Genomic DNA, 18,102 nt, shown 5'->3' with positions numbered 1-18,102 from the left:
TTGGTGAGGTTACCACCCTCACCTATCCCTGCTTGTGGGCAGCAAACAACTGCTCTTGTTCCTGGAGAAAAGAGGCTCTTGCCTCATGCAAAAACAGCATATTCCACACAGCTGTACCTGAATCAGAAGAAAGGCCCTTGATTCTGCAGCATAACCGTACTGTCAGGGAGAGAGAGAGAGAGAGTAGGAAGCAAGCCAGCCCTCTGTGCACCATAGACAAGGTAGACCGGCTCTCGAGAGCTCTCCATCTGCAGCAATCCATCTCCCTTTTACAAAATGAGCCCCCCATGCATTGAAACTCGTTTTTGTGCTACCCTCTCTCTCTCTTTTGGGAATTTATGCCCAAATTGTGACACATGGCATACATGTAACAATTTTCCTGTTTAAACTTTTCGGTCTAAAATTCTCCATCCTCGGTTCAAAATTTGACCTCGGCACAGACCAAAGGATTAATCCTCGTACAAAAACAAAGATAATGACACGAACAGATTCTGGGGTCCAAAAATAGTAACTCCCTAAACTTTAGGAGTTGCTTCCATTGCATCCCCACTAGTCTTCTGACCATCTTTGCAGACTATAGCTACATCCAAATTTGTAATGTAACTCAACTGAAAGTGAATTTCCACTGATGACCCCACATGGACTAACCTCTTGAAGATTTGTCCATCTTCACTTTGAACTAGTCTCTTCCAGGCTAGTTCTTCAACACACTTGTCCATATACACTTTCACAAGTCTCTTCCAGGCTTGTCAATCTACAGTGCCATCAGTCTCTTCCAGACTTATACTGGACCTTAACTGTCCAGTCTTGACTCACTAGACATTCCTGTCCGTTTCACATACTGGCCATGCAACTCAGGCGTTTAGATTTCAAGAGGGATCCTTCCAAAAAGAAAAACCAAATAAAATATGTAATAACAAAATCAACAAAAAGGTAATAGTTGTCACAGTCTTGTGACAGGTAGCATGATTTTTTCATGCAACGGTTGGCCAAGGGCCACATACGGGAATGCATGGCACAAATCCCTATGGTATGCAGCAGCCAATGCATGGTGTGCAAGGCCCATTGTTTTCGAGTATGGCTGGAAATGTGCAAAGCCCTATGTATGGTAGCACTGGCTTGATGCCTGGGGCACAAAGTGGAATGTTTGGCAATGCATATGCACCCCCGAATGCTTATGGGGCTCAAGGAATGACTACTGGTCATCCAAATGCTTCATTTGGGCTTGGTCATGATGTAAATACAGCAAATGCACCCTTTTTGCAGCAACCAGTGTATGACAACTTGACTCCCAAAGAGGAAGCAAAAGACTATGATGAGGGTGGAAAAGCAGTGAAGTTTGAGTCCTTCAGTGGTACACAAGATAGACTGAAAGCTTTGACATTCATTCAGCAGTTTGATGCAACCTATTCAAGGGGAAACTTCACCGAATCCTCTAAGATTCGAAAGGCAGCCACTTTCTTGAAGGGGAATACATTGCAGTGGTGGTCCACGCTCTTGATGCAAGGTAGAGCACCGTCAACATGGGTACAATTCAAGCAAATGTTTGCATCGAATTGGTTGACTAGTACCTTTGAGGTGGATATCATGACAGCTTGGAACAAGCTTGATGCAAAGGAATGCAAGAATTTAGAGCAATACAATAAGAAGTTTTGGGATGCATTGCTGCTGGTCACTTCTTATCGTGCCGTACCCCTTCATGAGCAAGTGGAAAAATATGTATGTGGGCTGCCCAAAGGAATCAGGGATTTTTGCATAAAATCCACCGTGTCTAGCATGTCTCAACTCATAGAGACTGCTGCTACAGCCGATGCTTTGCTGCGTGGAAAGGATTCGGGCTTCCAAGAGAGCGGGGAGAAGTGGAATAAAAAATTATTTAAGGCTAAGAAAAGGGGCATATCTGAAAACCAACCTGAAAAGAGGCCAAAACAGCAAAGAAAGGGCTCGAAAACGTAACGTAGGGAATTGATGGCTGCAAATAAATGCTTTATTTGTGAACAGGAGGGTCATATTGCAAAGAACTGTCCCAATAGGCAGCAAGCTGCAAAATCAGAAAATCAGGGAAATCCTAAGGGTAAAAGGCCCAAAACATCAGTGGGATTGGTGGCCGATGTTGTTAGTGATCAGCCCAATAATGATGCTACTGAGTTGTGCAGAGCGTGGGGCAAAATTAGGGATCAGCATGCATTGATCTTCTTTGATAATGGTACACGAGCCAACTTCATATCTACTGACATGGCAGCCCATCTAGGCATCAAAGACGATGAGATGGGAGCCATGGGGAAAGTTGGAATTGCATGTAAGGGTCATGTAAAACCTGTCACACCACTGATTGGAAAGCTTCGATTGCATATACAAGGATATGTGGACAGCGAAGAGTTTTACATTGCTCCACTTGAGGGTTGTGATGTGTTGCTTGGTATACCATGGTGCCACCGTATGCATGCAGTGATTGATTCATATGCAAAAGAGATCACTATTCAACATAAGGGAAAGACACTCACACTTGATGTAAAGTTGAAAGGGGAATCTGTCCCTGTTGTATCTGTAGCTGCTATTTCTAAAGTAATGAAAAATCATCTTTCAGCGTATTTAGTTTTTACTAAGGATAAGGATGATGGTGAGAATGTTGGAAATATGTCTAAATTAGAGAAAGATCGCATGTCATTTCTGAAAATGTATGCTGATTGCTTCTCTCAATCACTTCCAGGGCAGCTACCACCTGAAAGACCCGAAGATCATGGCATAGACCTTATCCCTGGAAGTAGCCCTCCTAATAAGCCACCCTATAGAGTCAATGCAGCCCAACAGGAGGAGATTATGAGTCAGGTAAATGAGCTGTTAGAAAAAGGGCTGATTCAGCCCAGCTCGTCTCCTTTCTGTTCTCCAGTGCTTTTGGTGCAGAAAAAGGATGGTTCATGGCGTATGTGCATTGACTATCGTGCTCTGAACAAGATCACGATAAAGAACCGCTTTCCGATCCCTCATATCGATGATGTTATGGATAGATTGCAGGGGGCAGTAATATTCAGCCGTATAGATTTGAAAAGTGGGTATCATCAGATACGCATTAGACTGGAGGATGTGCCTAAGACAGCTTTTAGGACATCTTTTGGGTTATATGAATTTCTTGTCATGCCTTTTGGACTTACGAATGCTCCTACCACTTTTAATCGGATGATGGATCACATCTTTCGGTCACATGGAGCATTTGTGGATACTTTCTTTGATGACATGATTGTCTATTCAAAGAATGAGACGGAGCATAGAAAGCACTTGGACATAGTTTTCAATGAGCTACATAAGCATGGGCTGGTTATCAATGACAAGAAGAGTAAATTCTTTTTGCATGAAATCCACTTCTTGGGACATATTGTATCGGTTGATGGTATTCATATGGACCTTGCTAAGGTTGAAGCAATACGTTCATGGCCAGCTTTGAAGAATGTTCATGAGATCCGCAGCTTCTTGGATTTATGTTCTTACTATAGGAAGTATGTACACGGGTTTGCTGAAATTGCATTTCCATTGCATGCTTTGCAAAAGAAAGATGTGCCATTTAGATGAACAGCAGTGGAAATTTCAGCATTTGAAAAGTTGAAGGAAAAGATGACTTCAGATCCTGCGCTTGTGTTGCCTGATCTAAGGAAGTCATTTGTGGTTCAGTGTGATGCATGTGGTAACAGGATTGGGGCTGTCCTTATGCAAGATGGCCGAGTTGTGGCTTATGAGAGCCGAATTCTCCACGGTGCAAAGAGGAATTTACAAGCTTATGAGAAAGAGCTCTTGGCTGTAATTCATGCACTATCTACATGGGAACATTATTTGTTGGGGGCTGATTTTACAGTGCAGACAAACCATCAAACTTTGAGGTACTTTCTGACGCAAACAAAGTTGTCAGAGAAGCATATAAATGGGCAAATTTTCTCTCTATGTTTCATTTTCAGATTGTACACATTGATGGTAAAAAGAATGTTGTGGCTGATGTACTATCACGTAAGTCACAAATTTCAGCCGTCACTATGGTTTATCACACTGAGTTGGATGCCATGAAAAAGCAATATGTTGTTGATTCGGACTTTGCTAATGTTTATGATCAGCTTTGCAATGGCCAAAGGCATGAGCATTTTATGCTAAGAGATGGATTTTTGTTGATGCATGGACGACTCTGTGTCACAAAGCAGTTGAGGCCTAGAGTGATCACTGAAAGTCATGCTCCTCCGTATGCTAGACACAGAGGTATTGATGCCACAGTTAAGGCAGTGAAGCATTTCTTTTATTGGCCAGCTTTGAGGCATGATGTAGAGCAGTATGTTAGGGCATGCATCATATGTCAGAAGGTAAAGCATGATAGGCAAAAGATGCCAGGCTTGTTCCAGCCCTTGCCTATTCCAGATAGGCCTTGGCAGAGCATTGCTATGGACTTTATCTTTGAGCTTCCTAGGACACCTACAAGGGATGATGGGATATGGACTATTATTTGCAGGTTTAGCAAACAAGCCCATTTCATTCCGGTGAGGAAGAAGATAGAGGCTGATTATATGGCACGATTATTTATGTAGCACATTTTCAAGTATTATGGTATGCCTGAGTCGATCATCAGTGATCGAGACCCTCGAATGACCAATCTATTCTGGAAGGGGTTATTTGAGAATATGGGTACCACACTGAAATTCTCATCATCCTTCGGCAGACAGATGGTCAGTCTGAGGAAGCAAATTCCACAGTGTGGGATCTTTTGAGGTGCTATGTTTCAGACCACATGACACAGTGGAAGCAATATTTGCCATTGGTTGAGTTTGCATACAATAATACGGTGCATAGTTCCACTGGCAAGGCTCCATTTGAGGTGGTTGAGGGTGGCAAGAAGGTTCCACCTATTTTGCACACTAAGGATAAGATCTTTGAGGCTGATCGCTTTGTGGAAAGCTTGGATGCAACCTATGCAAAGATAAAGTATGCACTTCAGAGATCACAGGACAAGCAAAAGCGGGCAGCTGATTGCCATAGACGTGCTTTGCAGTTTGCAAAGGGCGATTATGTATTGCTGCGTTTCGAAAAGGCAAGGCTGAAAAAGATGAAGGGAAGAGAGAGGTTGTATCCGAAGTTAAGCATGAGATACTATGGGCCCTTTCAGGTGTTGGAAAAGGTCAGCGATGTTGCATATCGGCTGAAATTACCTCCACATTGGCGGATACACAATGCCTTTTATGTCAGTTTATTGAGACCTTTTCGTGGTGATGTGCTAGAAGATGTATCTGCTGAAATTCAGCCAAAGGTTGAGGAACTAGATGAGATTTTGGTACCCGAGCAGATTTTGGCACACAAGGAAAGGAAGGTCAGAGGTAAAGTTTCCAGAAGATATTTGGTGAAGTTTCAAAATTATTCACCAATGGATGCAAAATGGATGGAAGAGGATGACTTGGCAAACCATCCTCAGTTGTTGCAACTTTATCTCGATGCCTTTCAGTTAGAGCCGACTTTGGATCGGGCTTACTCAGGTTTAGCAGAGCAGGCATTCGAAGCATTGCCTGATGCTCAAGGAGGAGGTAGCACTTCCACTTCTCCGGTTTTGGACAGCTCTCGTATGTAGTGGATCTCGGATGTATTCAGCATGCATCCAAGGTACTGTGTTGACAATATGTCTACCATGAGGTCACTACTCAGTATACTAGTCACTGTGAGATACATGTATATGAGTATGGTTGTCACCGTGGCTCTGAGACTATACTTATGCATGAGTTTTTGGACCAATTTGGCATGAGTTTTTGGACATGTTTGTCAGAGTGCAGCGGTGCGGAAGCGTAGGACTGAGAGAGAGAGAACGCAGAGAGAGAAGGGAGAGAAAGAGACAGTGTACACTGAAGATCTGCTGTATAAAGAATGCTGAATACAAAGATATACATGGGCGCAGTGCGCTGGACTGCGTGTCTCCACCTCGACGATGCGACCTGCTGTCCACCTCGAAGTCTGCTGCAGTCTGCACTGTCTGCTGTCTGAAATCTGCGAACAGAGACAGAGATCTGCACGGCACCGGTCTGTAATCTGCGACAGAGAATGAATGCCAGACTGCTGAAAACGTCAGCAATAAATAGGCGAAAATCTGCCTGGAATGGGGCGCCAAAATAGGGCGCAGCCAGATAAAAATCGGCTGCAGGCAGTCGGACTGCCACGTGGCAGTCCGACTGCACAGTCCGACTGTGCAGCTGGACTGTGCAGCTGCTGCCTGCAGCTGCTGCCTGAAAACAGGCTATGATCTCTGACACCCCCTCTCAGAGCCTCGACAGGGCAGAAGCCTGAGGGATCTGGAATGTTGCCGAAGTAGAGCCTGAGGAAGCGCCTTCGTAAACAAATCCGCAAGATTATCCTCCGTCTTGCAATACTCCACAGTGATGGTCTCATCCAGAAGCTTTTCTCGGATGAAGTGGTACTGGATCTCAATGTGCTTCGTCCGGGCATGAAAAACAGGGTTCCTCGCCAAGGCAATGCAACTCTCATTGTCACATCGCAGCAATGTAGGACGAGTCTGGGGGCACCCAAGCTCCTCCAACAATCTCCGAAGCCACACAACCTCGCATGTGGTGGAAGACGCGGCCCGATACTCCGCCTCAGTAGACGAAAGGGCTACGTGGGCTGCTTCTTGCTACTCCAAGAAATAACACCTGCACCCAAAGTAAAACAGTAACCTGTTGTAGACCGCCAGTGGTCCACGTCACCGGCCCAATCCGAGTCGCTCCAACCTGCAAGTACAAGATCTGACCCATCTGTCCCTACGGGGTAATGAATCCCCAAATCAGACGTCCCCCTCAGATACCGAAGTATCCTCTGAGCAGCCTGCCAATGCACCGTCTTAGGTTCACTCATGAACCCTGCCAAGAGCCCAACAGCAAAACATAGATCAACCCTCGTGTTGAGAAGCCAAATCAAAGACCCTATCAACTGTCGATAGCGGGAAGCATCCGCCAAAGGAGAAGCTGAGTGGGAAATGGCCTTCCAGTTCGGATCCATAGGAGTAGAGAGGGCCCGACAATCTTCCATCTCAAAAGACACCAAGAGCTCCTGTACATATCTCTGTTGGGAGAGAAAGATCCCCCTCTGAGACTGAAAAATCTCATGTCCTAAAAAGAAATGGAGTAGCCCCAAATCCGTCATCTCGAACGTCCGATGTAAAGCTGACTTTGTCTCCTGAACCTGCTGTGCATCATCACCTGTGACAATCAAATCATCAACATATAATACAAACAGCACACAACCATCCTCGGAAGTGTGAACATACAGCTGCGGATCGGCCTTGGACCGCCGATATCCCAACTGAGATTGGAGGAACGAATCAATCTTCTCGTTCCAAGCTCGCGGGGCCTGCTTGAGACCATACAGGGCCTTCTTCAACCTGTAGACTTTCCCATCGGAAGAACCAAAGCCAGGAGGCTGCTCAACGTAGATCTCCTCCTTCAAATCACCATTCAGGAAGGCCGACTTCACATCCAGCTGATAAACAGGCCATCTCCTATGGCCAGCCAAAGCAAGAACAGCTCTAATGGTTGCCATACGAGCTGTAGGGGCAAAGGTGTCATGACAGTCAATCCCTGGGCGCTGGGCAAAACCCTTAGCAACAAGGCGAGCCTTGTGCTTATCCAAAGTACCATCACTGAGATATTTGGTCTTGAAGACCCACTTGACTCCAATCACCTTCTTCTTCGGGGGGCGTGGCACAAGTGACCAAGTGCCATTCCTCTCAATAGCCTCCAACTCAGCTTCCATAGCTTTCTTCCATGGGGCGGACTGTAAAGCCTCCTTCACGGAGGTGGGCTCTCGATCCTGCATAACTCGGGACATCAAACAATAATTGGAGCACACAAGCTCCGAAGAATGCGCCTGGTGCCTCCGTGACCGCCGCGGACCATCCTGCGGTCCCCACTCCTCAGGAACCCCCTCGATCCCTGAATCACGGAGTGTGTCACGGGCCCAGCGAGGAGGAGGCCGAACCTCCCCTCGTCGTTCTCCATCAGTAGAAGACTCTGGAATGTCCACCGGTGGTAACTCCTCAGAAGGATCCGGTGGAACAGTAGACTCTGTGTCAGAAACAGAATCATAATCAAACGGCACAGGCTCCAGTGGAACTGTAGAAGGAGCCAAACTCTCCCCTGGATCTCCAAGAACGGGATGCTCCTCACCCGTTGAAGAAGCCGGAGCCTCCACAAACCGCACATCACGGCTAGTATATACATCCCGCTTGACGGGATCATAGAGTCGGTAGCCTTGGGACTGGGAGCTGTAGCCAACAAATACCTGTCTGCGGGAAGCCGCTTCGAATTTGTCACGGTGAGCTTTGGGAATGTGAACATAGGCATCACACCCAAAGACCCGAAAGTAAGAAACATCTGGCTTCGTTCCAAAATACGCCTCAAATGGAGTCATCCCTTCCACGGCCGAAGTAGGAGATCGGTTAAGGATGTGGACTGCAGTAGCCACAGCCTCGGCCCACAGAACCTGGGGGGTCTGTCGGTGCTCCATCATGGTGCGCGCCATCTCGATCACACTACGGTTCTTCCGTTCGAGAATACCATTTTCTTGTGGAGTATTCGTATTGGCAAACTCCTGGTGAATTCCTCTATCTGCACAAAACCGAGCAAATTCATTAGACACAAATTCATCTCCCTTGTCGGATCGCAAGGTCTTCAACTTCCGGCCTGATCGGTTCTCCTCAAAGAGAAGCCAATCCTTGAAGTGCGAGAAAGCTACTGATTTTAGTGCCAAAAAGTAGGCCCATGTCATCCTGCTATAGTCATCCACGATCAGCATGAAGTAGGAGCTCCCACGCAGGGACTCATTCCTCATAGGGCCACATAGATCCGTAGATACTAACTCCATCGGTGAAGTAGACCGCCGCGAAGCGGTGTGGGGAATGGCATCTCTATGCTGCTTCCCCCGTAGGCAGGAGACACATGGCTGCTGGCTCACCACTATATCCGGCAACCCTCGAACAAGCTGTCCCCGTGACGCCTTCCGAAGATAGTCATAGTTCAGGTGACCAAACCTAGCATGCCATAATTCAGACTGTGACTGTGAGGTAAGAAGAAGAGTAGAGAGGGCAGTGGAAGACTTCAGTTTGTAAATGCCGTTCTCCTCATAGCCAGATGATAGAACCTTCCTCGATTTACGATCAAGGACTCGCACTGTAGAACTGTCAAACTCCACCAGAAGACCAAGGGAGCAAATCTTATGGACTGAAAGGAGATGGTACCCCAATCCTGGTACATGCAAAACCTCTGAGGTATGGGTGCCACCTCATCCATCCGGAATAAGCTGCATCTTACCCCGACCTGCAATAGAAACAGAAGAGCTGTCTCCAATGAGAACCTGCCCACGCGAAGGTCGCAGCTGGGCAACACCATCTGATGAAGGAGTCATGTGCCGTGAGGCACCACTATCAATAATCCACTCTCGAGATTGGGAAGCCGCCATCGCAGCATCAGAAGCATTCGGTGAAGCGTCCTCAATGACAACTAAGTGTAGAAATGAAGCTGATGAGGGTGCAGCCACCGCTCCAGAATCCTTGGTTTCTTTCTTCTTGGTGTCCTTCGAGTCTTTGTCAGGGCAATCCTTCTTCCAATGGCCAGTCTTTCCACAAATATGGCATGTGGAGTCTTTGTCCTTGTCCTTCTCCTTGTCCTTCTTGGACTTATTATCCCCCTTCTTCTTCTTTTGGTCCTTCCCCTTCTTCTGAGAGGCTTGACCTGTCAATGCCTCCGTCTTGGAAGCATTCTGTCCCTTTAGCTGTTCCTCTTGGTCCAAGACCATAGGAACCAACTCTTCCCACCGAAGAGTAGACTCTCGCCCCGAAGCAATAAGGGCAGAGTAGAATGTACCGAATCGTGGCGGCAACTGGGACAAGAGTGTAATCGCCATGTCTTCGGAGGAGATCGGCTTTCCCGCATTCTGAACCTGCATCTGTAGCTGCCTTAGCTTGTTAATGTGTTCCCTTAGCGAAGAAGACTTATTGACGGACAAGGTCCGCATCTGTACCTCCAAAGAAACCCTCTTCATTAGGGTCATCCGATTGTACATTTGATCAAGCTCCAGCCATATCTCACGAGCCACCGTCAAGTGCTCGATGTGAGCGATCACGGCTGTAGTGCATGATAGAAAGAGAAAGGATCGAATCCTGGCATTCAGTTTGTCCCAATGAGACTGGGCCCTGGCCAACTCCGCACGAGCATCGGAAGAGAGTTTGGACTCATCTCTTACCGAAGGCCGGTCAATATCTTCCTGTACCAACTCCGCCAAATCATAGGACTCCAGAATGGCCAACATCATAACGCGCCAAATGCGGTAGTTGTCGCCGTCGAGCTTCTGATCTGTAGGAAGAGCCGGTAGGACAGGCACCTTCCGGTCCATAATCGCCTGGAACTCCAGGTCCATCTCTGTAGACATCTTCACCTGCAATGCCTTCTCAAACGCAAAAGCAGCCCCCTCTGACTGGGTAAACTCAGCCTGCTAAGGCTCTTCTGCGTCCCGAAGCTTCTTCACCCGCCGGAGGCGATGAAAAAGCAAAACCTGCACTTTTAGGTTGAAAACTCAAACTTTCTCCGCGTCAAACAGCAGTAAACAGCAGCAAATCCACCACCTGTACTCCTTTCCTGTGCGCCCACACTCGTTTCAGCCTTGTTCCAAGGCGCAGCCCTCCTGTCTGCCCTTAAACGCAAAAAACGCAAATTTGTGTCGCGATGGAAACTCCTCTTCAGGTTGATTCTACGCTCAGTCAGCCCTCAAACACTGCTCTGATACCATGTCAGAGTGCAGCGGTGCGGAAGCGTAGGACTGAGAGAGAGAGAACGCAGAGAGAGAAGGGAGAGAAAGAGACAGTGTACACTGAAGATCTGTTGTATAAAGAATGCTGAATACAAAGATATACACGGGCGCAGTGCGCTGGACTGCGTGTCTCCACCTCGACGATGCGACCTGCTGTCCACCTCGAAGTCTGCTGCAGTCTGCACTGTCTGCTGTCTGAAATCTGCGAACAGAGACAGAGATCTGCACGGCACCGGTCTGTAATCTGCGACAGAGAATGAATGCCAGACTGCTGAAAACGTCAGCAATAAATAGGCGAAAATCTGCCTGGAATGGGGCGCCAAAATAGGGCGCAGCCAGATAAAAATCGGCTGCAGGCAGTCGGACTGCCACGTGGCAGTCCGACTGCACAGTCCGACTGTGCAGCTGGACTGTGCAGCTGCTGCCTGCAGCTGCTGCCTGAAAACAGGCTATGATCTCTGACAATGTTTGGCATGAGTTTTTGCCTCAGTTTTGAGATCAATTTCTAATTAGTGTCAGCTCAGTTTTTGATCAGTTTGAGAACCGTTTGTGATCACTTTGGGATTAGTTTTGCATCAGTTTCTGATCAGTTTTTTTTACCATCAGCTTGTGATCACTTTGGAGTCACATTTGCAGCCATTTGTGATCAGTTCTCATATCAGTTTATGATCCAGTCATGCTCAGTTTTTAATAGTTTACAGCTGATTCCATGGACAGCCATATGTAAACAAATATCATTGACAATTCAGCCATAGTTTCAGCTCGGTTTATGCTTTACTATGGTTGTGTAGTCAGCACTGTTGAGAAACAAGAGTTTGGGATGCATCCAATGAGTTTCTGGCAACAGTTCTAGACTATTGTTGAGCTTTATGCTATGTTTATGCTGGCTGGAAATTTTCAGCAAATGGTGGGCATATGAGATAGTTAGTTAGCAGTGGCCAATGTTGTGTCGACTATGATGCCTTGTGAAAATTCCAATGCAGTATTGTTTGCTTTGACACATTACAGTGCAATCGAGGACGATTGCAAGGATTTCAAGTGTAATGAAAGAGACCTAACTGTCCTAACTAAGGGGAAAGAGAGAGAGAAGGACTGCAGAAGAAGAGGGAGAGGAGAGAGAAAGGCAAGAAGAAGAGAGAGAAAGAGGGAGAGAGGAAGAAGAAGAGGAAGCCATGGAAGCTTGAGAAGGTGAAAAGAGAGTTTCTTGATAATTTATGTCTTGCCTAAAAATACCCTTTTACACCTTATATACCGTCAGTGTGACTGGTATGTTCCCATGCCATATTCCCGTGATCCCTGCTCATTACAAACCATCCCGTCTCATAAAGTTTTTTTCCTCAAAAACAAGGGATGTAGTCATGGACTGTAAGGGTATGCTGTAGGAAATCAGCCATAACTTTGTGTGGGAAACTCCGAATGGGACAATTGAGGTGTCGTTACGGAGCCCATGAGATGTACTTTCAGCCCATGTGGGTGAGGCAGGGCTGCAATCAGGTCAGGACCAAAACTGGTACAAAATAAAGGGCTGTCCAGGAATTTCTAGTGTGCAGTCCCAGGTGGTATGGCTGGAGAAAAACAGCCATAACTTCTGCTAGGGAACTCCGATCGGGGCAAGTAAGGTGTCGGCACAGAGGCCTCAAGGTGTATTTTCAGCCCATGTATGGAGGATGGGGCTGAGAATGGACCAGGACCAAATCTGGTACAAAACAGATGGCTGTCCAGATGCAGACTGCAGCCCAAAACAGGGGTCATGGTGAAGTGCCAGCCAACACAGCCTCCTTGAGATGTGGAAATTCATCCAATATAGATGCTGGGCGCCAAGAGGCTTCCTCTATTGGTAGGCCTTGCCATTTGATCAGGTAATTCATGTATGGAACGGGTGCGGAGTTGCTTTTCACGTTGCCCAATGACCGCTTCCGAAATGTACTGAATAAGGCCCTCCTCATCTATGGGTGGGAGCTCCTCTACATGATCTTTGGGAGTGCCAATGAAAGGTTTCAATTGGCTCACGTGGAAGACGTCATGGATCTTAGTGGTGGGAGGGAATTGGAGACGGTAAGCCAAGTCCCCAACCTTCTTAATGATCTTGTAGGGCCCATAGTAACGGTGTGCCAACTTGTTGCAAGAGCCGTCCTTTAGCGTGGCATAACGGGACTTGGAGACCTTGAGGAGTACCATTTCACCCTCTTGAAAGTCAAGGGGTCTTCTTTTTGCATCAGCATGGAGCTTCATGTGCTCTTGAGCCCTTTTGAGGTTTACCTTGCATTGTTGAAGTAGAGCTTGCATGCGGTCCAACTCTTCTTTTCCCAAGGGGTTGAGCTTTTCATTGAAAATCACGGTAGGAAGGGGCACCCGATAACCATACAATGCTTCGAAGGGAGAGACTCCAATGCTTGAATGAGTGGAGTTGTTGTAAGAAAAATCAGCCACGTGCAGCCACACGTCCCAAGAATTCTGCACATCATGACAAAAATGTCGCAAATAAGTTTCAAGCCACTTATTGACTCTTTCGGTCTGCCCATCCGTTTGGGGATGATAGGCTGTGGACGGAGCCAATTTGGTCCCCATGGAGCTGAAAATGGTCTGCCAAAACTGACTCATAAATTTGGTGTCCCGGTCATGTACTATGACTTGGGGCAAGCCATGCAACTTAAAAACATGCTCCATAAACTGAGTAGCAACTTGGGATGCTGTAAACTGGGATTTTGTAGGGATGAAATGGGCTGCTTTAGTGAGCCGGTCAACTACCACGTATATGCTATCCCAACCCTTCTTGGTTGTAGGTAAACTAGTGATGAAATCCATGGTAATGTGGGTCCATTTTCCTTCGGGAATAGGTAAAGGCTGCAACAAGCCACCCGGTTTAAGAGAGCTATCTTTATTTTGTTGGCAAGGCACACATCTAGACACAAAGTCTTTTACATCCCGCCATAGGCCTTTCCAATGGAAGCTTTTTGAAACTCGATCATATGTTTTGAAGACCCCTAAGTGGCCAGCAATTGGTGAAGAATGCATCTCTTCAAGGATCCTTTGGGTGAAGGGAGAGGCATGGGGAATCGCAATACGGCCATGGATCCAAATGAGGCCATTATGGAGCTGATATTGGGAATTGTCATCCATGACACCTTGCTGTAATTTCTGGAAAAGAGAGCTGAATTCAGCATCAAGCAAGTATGCCTCTTGGAGCTCTTCAATCCAATCATGGTGGAGTTCAATGATGGATGAAACCTTGCATGCCCACATGCAAGAGAGTGCATCAGCCACTACATTGTCCTTGCCACGGGTGTGGGTAATCTCAAAGTCATAGTTTTGTAGTGTCGCCACCCATCTACGTTGTTTGGGAGTGAGGTTGAGCTGAGTCAAGAAATATTTGAGCACACAGTGGTCACTTTTCACCTTAAATCTGCTGCCATACAAGTAGTGATGCCACTTTTTGATAGCATGAATGACTGTCAACATCTCCTGATCATAGACATACAACTCTCTCTCTTTATCATCCAATTTTCGGCTCTCAAATGCTATTATCCCGTGTTCCTGCAGCAAATCTGCACCAATACCCCGTCCACTAGCATCACACTGGATGGTAAAATCCTTTGAAAAGTCGGGGCATACGAGGATAGGGGCTGAAGTGAGCAAGTCTTTCAACTGCTGAAAACTGCGGGCAGCCAATTCATCCCATAGGAAAGCCTCTTTTTTCAGCTTGTCTATTAACAGGGCTGCAATTGTGGCATAATGGCGAATAAATCTCCTATAAAAGGAGGAGAGACCAAGAAAACCACGCAAGGAGGTAGTGGTAGTGGGGGTGGGCCACTCCCAGACACATTGCACTTTTTTAGGATCAGCTTGGATGCCTTTTTCACTAACGATGTGTCCTAAGTACTCGACCTCTGTTTGCATAAAGACACACTTGCTTTCTTTGGCAAAGAGACGGTGCTCTCTCAGTACATCGAAAATCTGCCTGACATGCTTCAAGTGCTCATGCATTGACTTGCTGTAAATGAGTATATCATCAAAGAATACCAACACAAACTGAAAAAGCCATGGCTGCGATATCTTGTTCATTAAGCTCTGAAATGTAGCGGGTGCATTTGTGCGCCCAAATGGCATGACAAGGAAATGGTACAAGCCACGGTCAGTCCGAAAGGCTATTTTGACTTCATCACCCGCCCTCATTCTGATTTGGTAGTAACCGGATCGCAAATCAATCTTAGTGAAGTAGCGTGCTCCCTTGAGTTCATCAAGCAAGTCATCAATTCGAGGGATGGGGTATCTATTTTTGACGGTGATCTTATTGAGATCACGGTAGTCAATGCACAACCGGAAAGATCCGTCCTTTTTCTTAACCAATAGAACCGAGGAGGCATAAAGGGAAGAGCTGGGCTCTATGAATCCCATCTCAGTGAGCTCCTTGACTTGCTTTGCTACTTCCTCTCTCTCACATTTAGAGAGTCTATATGGGGGTTTATTGATGGGCTTGGCATGGGGCTCCAAGTCAATCGGGTGATCCACCAATCTTTGAGGGGGAAGGGTAGTGGGGGGCTGAAATAGGTCCTCATATTCAGCCAAATGTGCTTTTAGTGCTGCATTTTGCTTCCCCAAGGTGTGTTGGTCATCATTATCCTTATGCAAATGCAGATTTGGGAGCGTTTCTTGAATTCCTTTTTGAGTTGTCTTGCTGTTATAAGCTGAAAATCTGCATTTTCTTTGATTCCCTCCAAGTGTACAAGTTGCCCATGCATTACAAACTCCATATACAGCTGAGAAAAGTCCATAGAGATTTTTCCCAACTGCTGAAGCCAATCACATCCCAATACAACATCCACGGGGCCCATATCAAGGGTAATCAAGTCCACCTTTGCTGTGTAATTTTCAGCCAGCATAAGAGACACTTGTGTGCATACATGGGAGCTCACTTCCTCATTTCCATTGGCCACTTGAACCCGAAGAGTTTGCTGTAATTCAGTGGGAACACATGTCAAACGGCCAAGAGTTGATTTATTTACAAAACTGTGTGTGCTGCCACTATCTATGAGGATGTATACACTCTTGCCATCAATGTTACCATGCACCCGTAAGGTGTTCGGACTCCTAGAGCCGGTCCATGCATCCATGGAGATTGAGCAGGCTGATATAGCGGTGAATGAGGGGTGCCAAGGGTCATTCCCAAGCATGTCATCAATGGGGCAACCACCGGGGTCAAAATGGAACCCGTCCGGTGAGTCATAAAACTGATCGGGATCAATATCCTCCTCATATTCAGCATTTTCACCAAGTATCATTATTTGAGAGTTGTCATGCATGTCCTCTTCCATCTTGTCACTATCTTCCAGCACATACATGCTATTAAACTTGACAGTGGCGTTCTTAAAGGGGCATTTGGATGCATGATCAGTCGTGTACTTATCCCCGCATTTAAAACACAAGCCTTTGGCTTTTCTATCCTTGACAACTTCAGGAGGAATGAATTTTTGACCGTTGAGACCGAAGCCATTCCTGGCCTTATTTTCAGCATACTTTGGGTCACTTTTGGAGGGTGGTGTTGTCCCAAAACTGCCATATTTCCTTTCAGCATTAAAAGTGGGGTAAGTAGGGATTTTGGGGCTGCCATTCCCTGCATTGTTACTACGATAGTTATTAACATATGGGGGTTGCTTAATAGGGTATCTTTGCTGTCCTGCAATGGGCTGCGTGCTCTCATTGCGGCGGTACTTTCGACCATAGCGTTCGGCCAATTCTATGGCTGCAAACAGGGTGGCTGGCTTTTGAGCCATTACATCAGCTGAGAGATGCGCATCCAGTCCATAAATGTATTTATGCAATTTGGCCTCATCACTAACTGCCTCAACATACATGGATAGGTTCATAAATTGGTTAGTGTACTCCCTCACGGTGAGATTTCGCTGATCAAACTGATACCATTGCCTAGCCAAGTGTTCTTTTTCCACCGGGGAGACAAAAACTTGGATCATATGCATCTTGAACTCTTCCCAATCACGAAACTGCTGGTTTTCTCGTTGAACAAATCTCCACCATGTGTGGGCAAAACCTTCTAAGTGAAGGGAGGCAAAAATGATCTTTGCTTCATCGGTACGGGGGTAGATGAGAAAATAGGCTTCCAATTTAGAGGTCCATTCCTCTAGTTCAGCTGGGGATGAGGATTGCCCATTGAATTTTGTAAACACAATCTTGTCACGCAACTCATTTGGGCCTGGCTGCCCATAAATGCCATGTGCTACATGATGCCCATACATGCCTTGCTGTCCAAAATTTCCATGGGGGCCCTGCTGCCCGTGCATTACATGAGGACCAAATTGCCCATTAGGACCTTGCTGTCCAAAATGTCCATGCTGCCCATTACCATATGCATGCTGCCCATTGCCATATGCACGCTGCCCATGCACTCCGTGCATTCCATGCTGCCCAAGATTTGTATTGGAGCCATTCCCTTGAGTGTGCAAGTAGCTTCCGTTACGGGGGAGTGGGGGTGCCAATGATAGGCTGGAAGGATTTGTTACGGGGGAGGGAAGGAGGGGCTCATCATATCGAGTGGAGGACTCACCCGTCTCATAAGTGCTATGGGGAATGCCATGGGTATCACCAAGACCTTGTGGGCTGCGCCCGGTCTCCAAGGGGGAAGGGCGGTTAGCCTCACAGGGAGGGACATACTCCTTGGGTCAATCCGGGGGGGGGCAATGGCGGGGATGAGGGCGCCCATGCGCTCTATGAGTAATTCCATCTTGGCCATCATCTCGGAATGACGATGATCTTGGCGGGTTTCCATCTCCCTGTGGCGTTGCTCCATCTCTCGATGTCGTTCAGCATGACGGGTCTCATGTTGGCATAAGGTTTGGTTGTGCAAAGACAAGCGATCTATCTCGGGGGCACCTTCTTCAAACATGTCTTCACGATCCTCCTGGGCTGAGCTAGGATCATTCATTGAGGCACGGGAGTCCCTTATTTCACGCTGAAATTCCTCCTAGGCCTTTGCTTTACCCTTGTGGTCTGCCATCCCAAGTGCAGTCCACCAGACCCCTTATTACAGAAATGACGATAACTTGAGCTAGGGAACTCTGATTGCCAAACTTTCTGATTCAAATGAAAGCCCTCAATCCCCTCTACGAGGCTATGTAAAAATATCTCCGACAGTAAATGATCAGGGCTTTGCTGTAATCACTTTTTGTGGGCTGACTGTGTAGGACTGCTACCTGTCCCACAGTACCTCTGGGCATAAAACTGAGTGTATCTCCCAAAGCGTAGGGCGGAATGGGGAGGTTTTTAGCTCAGATCAAA

General features: G+C 46.8%; 1 protein-coding gene and 1 pseudogene across 1 annotated transcript in view; one reads left to right on the top strand and one right to left on the bottom strand.

Moving 5' to 3' along the window:
• Nucleotides 1-18,102, bottom strand: part of LOC148033005 (uncharacterized) — a 56,790-nt gene that overhangs the window by 16,848 nt on the left and 21,840 nt on the right. The gene's annotated exons all lie outside the window — the stretch shown is intronic.
• LOC148033006 (uncharacterized) lies at nucleotides 1,078-5,593 on the top strand (annotated as a pseudogene).

Source organism: Lygodium microphyllum, chromosome 8 (assembly GCF_053477565.2).
Source record: "Lygodium microphyllum isolate KBCC chromosome 8, Lygodium_microphyllum_v1.1.10, whole genome shotgun sequence".
NCBI lineage: Eukaryota > Viridiplantae > Streptophyta > Polypodiopsida > Schizaeales > Lygodiaceae > Lygodium > Lygodium microphyllum.
The sequence above is the reverse complement of the archived record's forward strand: the minus strand, read 5'-3'. Positions and strand labels throughout refer to the sequence as shown.